Source organism: Lytechinus pictus, chromosome 19 (assembly GCF_037042905.1).
Source record: "Lytechinus pictus isolate F3 Inbred chromosome 19, Lp3.0, whole genome shotgun sequence".
Classification (NCBI taxonomy): domain Eukaryota; kingdom Metazoa; phylum Echinodermata; class Echinoidea; order Temnopleuroida; family Toxopneustidae; genus Lytechinus; species Lytechinus pictus.
The window spans coordinates 12916538-12928428 of NC_087263.1; positions in this window are offsets into that span (position 1 = coordinate 12916538).

The following is an 11891-nucleotide window of genomic DNA, read 5'->3' on the forward strand; positions in this document are numbered from 1 at the left end:
TAATAATAATAATGCGTAATAATAATAACTCGCTTTTATATAGCACTTAATAAATCGGAAGGACATCTCTAAGTGGTTTATTTCATCGTTTGTACATTATATCTCCAAGAAGATATAAATCGCATACACTTCCCTTATAACGATTTAGTCATCCTGTATGAGTTCTTTGAGCTCTAAACTAAATTTGTCTTTTCCAAAATAGAGACTTAATGCTGCATGGATACAAAATAAATGATGTCGCCCTCTACATAAGATAATCCAACGACAAAGAGGGGAAAAGAAAAAACAAGAGAGGAAGAGAAAGACGAAGGAGGAAGGGAAGAAGAAGAGGGAACGAAGTAAGACCGTACTGTATTGCATTTCATTAGCATAGTTTTGCAACCACTACGCAGACGCCTTTACACTGCAAAAACTCCGGTGTTGATTTAACACCAGCCCGGAATATAAAAATGTCCACACCAGAGAAGTGTTAAACAACACTAGTTTCAGCGTCTTTGCTCATTGCGTGACGAAGTCTAGCAGCTTGCAGACGAAACGTCGCTTTCCTCCTACGTTTGATACATCGTGAGACAACTGGTTATTTCTTCTACTCAATCCTTCACCAGGATGAACCTCTTCCACATCAACACCAGTTTCGTTTTGGTCTAACCAGTCAAACCGCAGGTCCCTATGCAAATGAGCAAAAAGGCCAGATTCATCCAAATCATCTCGTGGCTGAATCCTCCTCCTTGTAAAATCTCGTGATTCGTGAGATTTTCTTTCTCTAAGAATTTACCTGTTTTTACCTCAAGTTAAATGAAATATTATTGCACCATCAGATAGAGTAAAAGTTACTCTTTAATATTGGTCATTTATTTTGTATACAATATTTTGTTAAATAAGTAAATTTCTGGCCTGAAAATGTGCCTCAAAACTGAATTTTCTTCCTCTGTTTTCTTTGGCAAATTGTGCAAAACTTTTTATTTTGAGCCTCAATGATATCTATATCACCATAAAGCTGAACTTCTGTACTTTCTCACAATGCCACTCTTGATATGCGGCACCTTTTAATCGGGTCAAGATCACACTTTTCCCACCAAGGTACAAGACGAGATTTCTGAAATGTTGTACTTGCATGAAATCCAGAGTTCTGATTGGCTGGATAAGGTTCACAGAACAACAGGCGCGGGGTATTTGAGGAGATTACCACATGGGAAGTGTGACCTTCCCACGAACCCAGGCACTGGAACCGTTGGAATTTGCCATTGTGTGGTCTTTTTGACCAATCAGAGTGCAGTATTCTTGTTTTCAAGCTGCTTTATGTACTTGGTAAATGAAAAGTGTGATCTTGACCCGATTAAACCAATTCTTATTTTGAAACCTATATCATTTTAAAGCATACATATTCAGCTTTATCATGATATAAAAATCATTTGGGCTCAAACAAAAATAAAGTGTGAAAATAGCAGCTTTTGTCAGGTGAAAATATTTATTTTGTAGCATATTTTAGATCAAAATTTTAACCTATATTACAAAATCTTTGAATAAATCCAAACACATGACCTGAAAGAATGATTCTTCTTCTTTACAATGGTACCAAATTCATGAAATTCGATGCACAATTAGAGCAGCAATGACCGAATGAAAAGAGGTGTTTTGGTCCGCATCAAGCTCATTAAATATGCAAAACATCTCAAGTCATGAATATCACTTGGAGGAAAGAAGCCACTTTCTTGGGACCTGCAGTCTGACTGTAACACCAAAAAGGTTGTTATACAACACCAATTACAACACCAATTGAAAACAGCATTGCTTTGATTCCAAACTGGTGTTGTTTCAATACTTCTTTGGTGTGGACATATGAATAATTTAGTTGCAAAAGGGCTTAGGTCCACTTTGGACCATTCTGAGAAAAAACATGTTTTTTTATTCTCACTTACTGCAATATTCTTATGAGAAACTAAATTGTCATGATTTGGGTATAAAAGAAATCTACCTGTCATAATTTTTTTCTATAAATTCTTTTTAAAATTATCATTGTGAACCTAACCCCTTTTGCAAGTAAACTGAAATTAATCCATTTTGTTTTCATTAAAAAAGTGATTTTTCTTTGCCACTTTTATTCACGTTTTCATGTAAATTTCAAATTGTCTTTGTTTTCATTAAACGACTAAAAATTTAGAGGTTTTGAGACAGAAAACAATAAAATTTATGAACAATGGACCTAACCCCTTTTGACAAATGAGCTCTTCAGAAGAGTTTGTTTGCAAAAGGGGTTAGGTCCACTCCAAGAAAATCATTTTTTTAATTCTCCTATATTGCATATTCTTATGCGAAACTAAATTTTCAAGATTTCCTACCATGGCAACATAAAATCGGGTATAAAAGAAATCTACCTTTATTCATATTTTTTTAAATATTCTTTTCCATAAAAATTCGGTGTGGACCTAATCCCTTTTGCAACTAAAGTTAAATTGTCCTAACCCCTTTTGAAAAAAAAGTGATTTTTCTCTGCCATTTTTGATCACTTTTGAATAGGAATTTCAACTTTTCTTTGGTAACATCTTATAGAGCTACTAAAAATCTACACATTGAGACCAAAAAATCAAATTTGATGAAAAATGGACCTAACCCCTTGTGCAAGTGAGCTCTTCATATATAGATTCCCGGCTGGTGTTAAATCAACACCGCAGTTTTTTGTAGTGTACAACGAATCAATTCATTTGAAAACGCAAGTCAAACCACAATAAATAGCTACAAGGTTTTGGTCCAAAGTTCGTGGACCGGAACAACAGATCGCCCGAAGATCCGGACCGGACGAACAACTGCAAATATGTCGTTCGTCCAAGACGAAACTATTGTTTCACCGATTTTCAGCAAACGTTGTTTTGTCATTGAATGGAGCGCCTGTGAGGTGATTGCGATCATTTACTACTGTCTCCGAAACGCCCAAAATGCCAGAGTAATATAAAAAAATAGATATTCATCTTACTCTCCATTTTCTTTTTTGTAAATGGTTTTCTCCGGGTTTCTTTCTCTACAAAAAAGGTCATAATATATAAAGGGGTCTTCCATTGATGCCCAAATATATGTGGTTTGAACAATATGCAAAAAAAAAAAAAATTGTGACAATTAAACATTTTGCATATTTTACCATGATTATGCAATGCGCGTGGTGATACCATCTTCTCAAAATGCAAATGATATTCATTTCTGAAACTCATTTTTTAACAAGGGAGACACGTTGTTACACTGATGTAGGAGATGTCATTTTTTTTAATTGAGTAATAAATAATAAATAGGGGGAATGACGTATTAAGTGCACGGATTGTTTATTCATGTATATATTTAGAAATTATTTTGGAATATTAGAATTTCAATAACTTCATTATTTTTTAAATCAGATTTAGGAGAAATTTTAAGCATTTTCTCTACCTATTGTGTCCAGTCATAGGAAAACGTTTAGACTTCCCTCCTCCCCTTCCTCTCGTCAACAATTCTTGTTTATGTTGATACCCCTCCCTCAATCCCGTTGTTATTATTTTACAAAATCTAATTAAGATATCAATGAATCAATTGATAAAAATATTCAATGAAGGTTTAAGAAAAATACATCAAAGTCTTAAAAAAGTTATTAGAAATGTATTGTTGTGACGTCATTAGCAAGCAGTTTCCCTATAAATCAATGGAATGTGATTTTTCAAAACATGATAATAAAAAAAAAAAAATTTTGCCCCTGAATTTTTTTTTAATCATCATAATTCATGAACCAATTAAAAGTAAAAAATTATCGCATTTTTTCATGACGTAACATATGGGACAGCTGCTCGCATGTTACGTTACAAATACAAAACTTTAAATCCTATCAATTTTCCTAATCTTTGATGGATTTTCCTTAAATCTTCACCGGTATTGGGTTTTTTTTCTGGCTTGTTTACAAGAAACTTTTAGTGAGGTTTAACTTCCCCTTTAAAATCATTCAGGTTGGTCAGTATTTGTTGTCATGTTATTCGGCCGCATGTATATTAAATGTAAATACTGTTTTAAATGTATTTCATTATTTTTTTCGTGATTCATTTCATAATCTAACACATGTGTCTCCAAGATAATACATAACATTTCTATTTGTTTATATTGTTGTTTCTTCATTAGTAGAATTTGTGTGATTATGTCAGCCTATATTGTTTGTAACTGTTATTTTATGAAAACCAATAAAAACTTATAGATGGTTTTATGTAAAGGGTTCTAGCCATTGGCGGCGGAAGCCCAAAACTTTAGGGGGAACCACCAACATTTTTTGATAAGCAAAAAAAAACCAAAAAATTTAAGGGGGACGCAGGAAACAAAATTGACAAGCAAAAAACAAAAAAGTTATAAACCAAAATTTTTTAGCAAGCAAAAAAAAAAAAGGTTGTCAATTAAATGTTTAGGGGGGATCGTCCCCCCACCTCAAATTTAGGGGGGGGGGACACGTCCCTCACCCCCCCCCCGCTTCCACCGCCTATGGTTCTAGCCGCTATTGATAACCTGTAATAAACCGATATAAATTATTTAAAAAATATCTTATTTCCAGCACTGCCATGAGGTAAAAATAGGAAGCGATGTAAAGGCATGCTTGATTTCGTATTAATAATAAAATTAACAGGTATTGCAAAATAACATCACAACCATTTTTCATTCATATATGACATGAATATAGTATTCATATTATGAATTTTATTCTTTCAACGTTATGATGTTTTTCTCTCTTCCTTTTTCTCATATATATAAAAAGGAAGGGCCACTGCCTCCTGCCTTTAAACGTTTATTTTTTTAATATCTACAGATCAAATATTGGGATTTCCAATGGTATTATATGTTTATAAAATGATCAAAATTTCACAGTGTGTGGCACAGTGTCTTCACAGTGTGGAACATAATTTGAAATCACATTCACAGTGTTAAATATGTGCATTTCAACAGTACGATTCACACGTTCACATAGTAGAGCATGCGAACAGTCACACTGTCGACGTGTCCACAGTGTGAAAATACATTTACACTGTTGGGATTTGAAAACTAACCAAAAAACAGTGTGAATAATATATTCACCTAGTCCACTTTGTGAACACACTGAGGTCATACTGTGTGACACTGTATTTCTTCGAGCAGGGATTGTTTAAGTCTAGGTTAAAAATAGTCAAATCCAAAAAAAAATCTACATTTCTAATGAGTACTTGGCAATTTTCCCATTCTTTAATGTTGGGGCAAACTATCATTTCGAGTGGGTAAGAAAACACTTTGCTCCACTGAAATCGCCAATATAAAGAAACACCTACGTCATGAACTTAGCACTTTCATGTATGTCCTAAAATATGTTTTTTGCAAATAATTTGATTTCCTCACATTATACAGTTGGATAAAATGGATATTCCTTGAAAATTTTGCGCATGCTTACCCGATGTTATTAAAACATAGAATGGGATTTGCACATACGTCATGAACTTAGCACTTTTATGTATGTCATAAATATTTTTTTTCAAATATAGAATGGGTTTTGCACAGTTCTTGGTTGTACAATCCAGCTAAGACGATTTTCAGATATGCGAATGTGTTCGTCTGTTTGGCATACAATAGAGAATTTTCGCATTTAATACGGAGCCGCTTTCTGCAACGCTCCAATTTCTTTTAAAATGCAATACAAGTCAAATCGCAAGGAAGAGCAGGGGAAGCTTTTGTCGATAGTTGCTGGACCAGGGCAGCAGCTTAGTCTCTTGACAATGACATATTTGCAATTGTTCGTCCGGTGCAAACCTTCGGATGATCTGCTGTCCTGCTCCATTTTGATTTGACTTGCATTTTCAAAGGAAGTGGTGCGTTGCAGAGAGCGGTTCCGTATTTAATGCGAAAACTCTCTATTACTTACAAAGTTACAGCAAAAATAAACATAGTACATTCATGAGTTGTTCTTTCTCTTATTTTCTTTATTTTCTTCAAATTCAAATTTTGTCTGAATGAAACATAATGTGTAGTGCCCATAAAATGTGTTCAAAGTAATATGCAATAATATGCAATGATATTCCCAATCTCAGTGTGTGGTATTCTGATTCTTAAACCCAAGTAACTTTAGTCTACACATCCATGGAATGCTAGTGTTAATGTTTCCTTTTTAAAGTATGTACAAAGAAATGTAAAAAAATCTATTCACCGAAATGTAGTACATAATCCTATTATTCATTTCTTCCACTTATGTGAAAAATTAATTACGGCCCTGTTTATACCGCTAGAATAAAATAATTCATTGTTCATTAGATGACACTAATATCATTCATATCGGTATGGTCTATGATAAAATTAAGGTAAACTAAATCATTGAAATGAAAATACTACCAAAATAGCCTGTATTCTGAAATTTAGTTTTAACTTTAATGTAAGTCTGTGATGATATTATGGAAGTCCAAAATGTCTACATTTTGATTAAAATGTTTACATTGCATTCCATGTTTTTGTTTTGATTACTGTGGTATTATCCCATTTTTCATGTAATGGTGAATACAACTGCCTCCTATGTAATTCATTGACTATAAGAATGATTTAGAAGTCAAATGAGTTGATAAACTGAACCTACAGTACGAATTTTGTATCACTGTGTCAATTGGCTATCCATAGTTAAACCACAACTTTAGACCAGGGACCGTTTCATAATTTTTTTCGTAAGTTAAGAGCGACTTTAAGAACGACTGGTGATCCTTTCTCTTGGTAAATGATATTTACCATTAAATGTTCATTGGTGATTATTTAGCGCGTAAGAAAGGATCACCAGTCGTTCTTAAAGTCGCTCTTAACTTACTAACAGCTTTATGAAACACCCATCAGAGTTTTGACTCCGAGTTCAGAATACAGGCCAACTGGTATAAAAGGTATATACAGGCGTATCACATGACTAAAAGGTGTTACAACCGACATGGAAATACATACAGCAATACTCTACAAAATCATCTTTGCTACACACAATGTACTATAACCTACGTTAGCTATATAGTGAATTAAAGGGGCAAGTTGCATTTATCGATATGTTTCGTAAATTATTTGTCAACAAGAAAGACAAATGATTTTTCGATTTCAATTCAATAAATGGGGGTTCACGATAACCTCAATTCTTATTCTTCATGAGTTCGCTATCCTACATAAATATCGCATGTATGCACACACACCCTCACAAGCACACCCTACCTCACCCTCCCTCACCCACATACATACCCATGCGCACAACAAAATCCACATACCCATTATCAACATGCACCAAACCGTTTTGATATCACCCTCATACACACTAAACATGCTAAACAACACTACACTTGCGATTATACTTTTTAAATAACTATATTGGATACGTTGTCCACAAAATAAACTTATATAAACAAGAAATGCATTATGTTCATCGGACAGGGAATTGTCTTTGCTTTCAACTAGTATAAAGTGTTTGCTCAAACTTTCCAGATTCTAGAAAAAGCAACAATTTGTGACACACTGAAAAACAAATAATTACACCGTGTTCTACGCCATATCAGTAGAAAGAACTGCTATCTAATTTCTTGAATGTTCAGATATTTATCTAAATTTTGCCTGTTTTCATTTCAATAGACATTTCAAAAAATCTATCTCGGAGGCAATTCAATGTTACAGGGTATTTTTACAAATGCATATGAAAAGAGATGATTTACCTTTTAAATATAAAAGTAAATGAATGAATATACAAATATTGTCACTGAACTATTCTATTAACTGGCCTGACTTATCAAGAAATTAGGCAAAGGAAATGAATTGTGCAAAAATATACAACGAGTGCCAGAAAAAAGGAACCGAGAAGTATTTATACCTAATCATAACTTAATCATAAATGTTATTGACAAATGGTATATAGCCTTTAAACCTAAAGTCTCTTCCTTTATCTGATGTAAATCATATGATACATACTCCACGCATGAGTGAGTAAAATAATTTGAAGAAATGACACCAAAAATATTTTCTCGATTAAAACATCAAATATCTAATAAATTCAACATCTGCTCTCTAAGTTAATACCTCAATTAGAGAATGACCAAAAAATAAAAATTTCATGCTTATTTTGAACATGACAAGCTTAATAATAGTACATCTCCAAAATGTGTTTTGTACACAAAATGTATGTTAATATTCATTAAATTCAAAAGACATATACATTCAAAATTGAATTAAAGTAATCAATTGTTTAAATGTAGTCTAAAATTAATTTCTCGAAGTGATGAATTACAAATGATAATAATAATAATAATGCTCAATTATTGTATAGCGCATCACACATAGCATAGCATGTCCCTATGCGCTTAAAGAAGAAATGGTGTAAGGTAAAAATAAAGTAATCAAGATATTTATATTGGACCATTAGTTCAAAGTTGGTATTTTATGCATTGAATAGATATGTTTTAAGGGATCTCCTGAACCTACATAAATCACTTTGATGTCTCATTGAATTAGGTGAAGCATTCCAGAGGACAGCAGAGGCATGAGTAAAAGCACGCTCACCATATGACTTTGTAAAGACAGAGGGAACAATGAATAATGCTTTTGAGCTTGATCTAAGATTTCGGGATGGCTGGTAATATGATACTAAATCGAGTAAATAGGACGGGGCAATTTTATAAAAACAGTTGTGTGCAAAAACTAGATGCTTGAATACAATCCGGGAACGGATAGGGAGCCAATGTAATTCTCTGAGAACTGGGGTAATTGCTTCATACTTGCGGGTTCATGTTACTAATCTCGCAGCTGAATTTTGAATGGTTTGCAGTTTTTTAATTTGTTTAAGAGGTAATCCTGAAAGGAGACTATTGCAGAAATCAATGTAACATAAAATAAAAGCATGTACCAATTTTTCAGTGGTGGGTTTGTCCAAGAATTCACGAAGTTTACCAATTTTGTATAAGGCATATATATGATGCAGAGCGACATTTTTGGGACATAAATTCATCGAATGTCAATTTATCATCAAATATAACTCCTAGATTTCTACAAGAAGTACTTGCGCGTATGGCCATTCCATCAAGTTTTAATGTCTGGATTGATTCTGTTTCTCGAAAACGTGAGGAAATGTGTAAAAAAAACTACTTTAACATTAAAAAAAAAAGAATGGACTATTATCATTATAACTTGTTTTGCACAGAATGATTATGCAATGTCAAATCGAAGTGATTGGCATCCTATAAGGATAAATGATTTTACGACAAAGAGAAACAAGAGTGATACTTGTTTTATCGCATTATTCCTTTGTACTCATATATCATTATAGCCAGCATAATTATATAATTCATTAGTTTGTGGAAGCAAAATATTAGAAACCATTTTGGTTGATCGACCATTAAATACAGTGGTGCTCAAAAGGTAATGACCCCCCCCAAAAAAAAATCATATTTAGAAGTGTTCAAGTTCCGCCATGTTTTAGATATTTAATTGTGAAGTCAGGTGAAAAGAATATTACATTCGATGGAGTATTTACCTCTGGGCTTGCCAAACATTGTAGTGTTGTTGTCTACGTGCAACACTCATCGTGAAAGTGTGCATTTTGTGATGGGGTTCACTTACTTTTGAGCAAAACTGTAACTCTGTCAGGGACATCGCTAACACATCTTGATAGGGGTGGGGTGCGAGGGACTTCGACAGGTAAGCTCCATGGTGGTGGTCATTTTCACACCCCCCACGCCCACGTCCCACTCGCGCGTACGTAAGATATTCAACTTCAATGTCTCAATAGAATCGTTTTCGTTGTAATACCTTGTTTTGAAGAACCTGCTATCATAAAATTATGTCTTTATGCTCGCAAGGGAGCAAAGCAAGCTATTATAGTGACTTAATCTAAGGTCTACCGATATGTTTTTTTTGGGGGGGAACCCCCAATTCTGCAGACTAAGATGAAATGAATGAAAATGGGTATAAAGAAAAAGCGTCTTGAAAATTTCTCACATGGTCAAATTTAATCTCAAACATTATGTCAAAATATTTGACAAGTACCTTTACTTGTAGAAAATACCTCATTTACCAGGTTCCTTGGGAGATCTTATTAATCAGACAAAAGTCATGACCTTTCTAAATCGTACTGTCTATTTCATAACATGAAACTCATTAACTGTTAAAGACAAAGCTATTTCATTATCCGATGTGGTGTAGTATAATTGTGATTCCGCTCTCATGACAACAAAGCTTTTTAGGAGTAAGAGGAACAAGGTTAGGTTACGACGTAGTCTTGCTTCTCCGTCGCCCCAGCAGCGAAACAGATCATTACTTGTTAGTTTTTTTTATATATCAAATTACAAAACGGGTTTAAGGATGTAGCCAATAGTGAGTGCGAATGCAGGTCACGTGTTCATGTATTATTTCTACGCAGCCTTCTAGCCATGCATTTTTCGTGCAGCACTGTGCATTTTTTGGTGTATCTTTTTACCCATAGCGCATGAAAGTAAACTGAGACAACATCTGAAATACGCGTCCCTTCAATGGAAATGCTATATGAAATATTTTGAATATGGCGGCGCTTACCTAGGCGTGCGTACTTAATACGCCTGTGTATCCTAACAGCAAACGGGTGTGACCTTTTCATCTGTACAATCCGCGAAAATTTGGAAGGATTCGAACAACCTTTCCGGTACAAATTCATACTACCGACCCGTTTTGTAAAACAAATAATGCACAGTTTTAAATTCGTGATAGTGGCAATGCAGGTAAATCGCGTATTCGCAGATACATGCAAATCATTCGACACCATTTCCTCGTCCTTGTCGTATATTGCAAAAATACTGCAAATTTTTATTTTTAACATCCATTAGTCCTAAGAAAGATAAAGCCATCGGGAAAAAAAGAAACAAGTACGTAAAATCTACATTTCCATAGAAACTGGAGTAATAAAAAATTTAATTTAATTTTCTTTAAGAGTAGCCACAATATAAAATTGTCCTTTCCTCGAGATCCAAATCCAAATGAAAAGAATAATAAATATCCAAAAATGTAAGTGAAAAAAATTGGGAACTGAGATGACAAGATTGCTCATCAGCGCACTTCGTGTTCTCCCGGGGCGAGCTCGATTTTACACGAACAGCAATTAGGGACGGCGATATAATCCCACTCATACTCTCCAAAGGGGTCCGATTTTAATCTGGAAGAAAACAAGAGTGAAAAACAACAAATTAGCAAACTCCCAGTACATTTCGAAGCAAATGGTATATGCAGGGAATAACACTTCCCTGGTATATGTATACAATTTATAGAAACTGCGTAAGTAAAGATGCTCGTACGATCGAAACCATGGAATGAAATTTAGAATGACTGATGAAATAGAGTGAAATTGAATGGTTGCATTCACCGCATCAATGAAACCCCATGTGAGATTAAGCCCCCTAGCTTATGCCAATCCTATTGTCAAACAATTTAAATTCCTTGTTCTGATTCATCAATAGTCTAGATCTGGACGTTAGTACTTAATATTTTGGAAAGCCCTACACCAACCCATTGTATGGTATACACATCAGTACACCAGTCCACCCACTAAGGACTATGAGTGAGTGTAGGGATTTTCCAAATAAATAACTACTAACGTCCAGATCTAGACTAATTCAGCAATTGCTTGAGATGGATGGCAGGAGAATCCGTGAAAAGGGCATGCAGACAAGTCAGTTCTTTTGTTTTGGGATGTAGCTTGCTCATTGACTTCTTCCATGTTGTTTTCGGTTGTAAATACGCCTTGGGCAAATATCATCTTTGAGAGTGTTTGTACCGCATTCTACATGGATATATTTATTTGGATTAATTCTGTCTTTCGAATTTTCTGAAGCCCCGATGGTCACCGAACGGAGTTGAGGGCGAAATCTAGGACGCCCCCCTCGGGTACCTCGACGGCGTTTGAC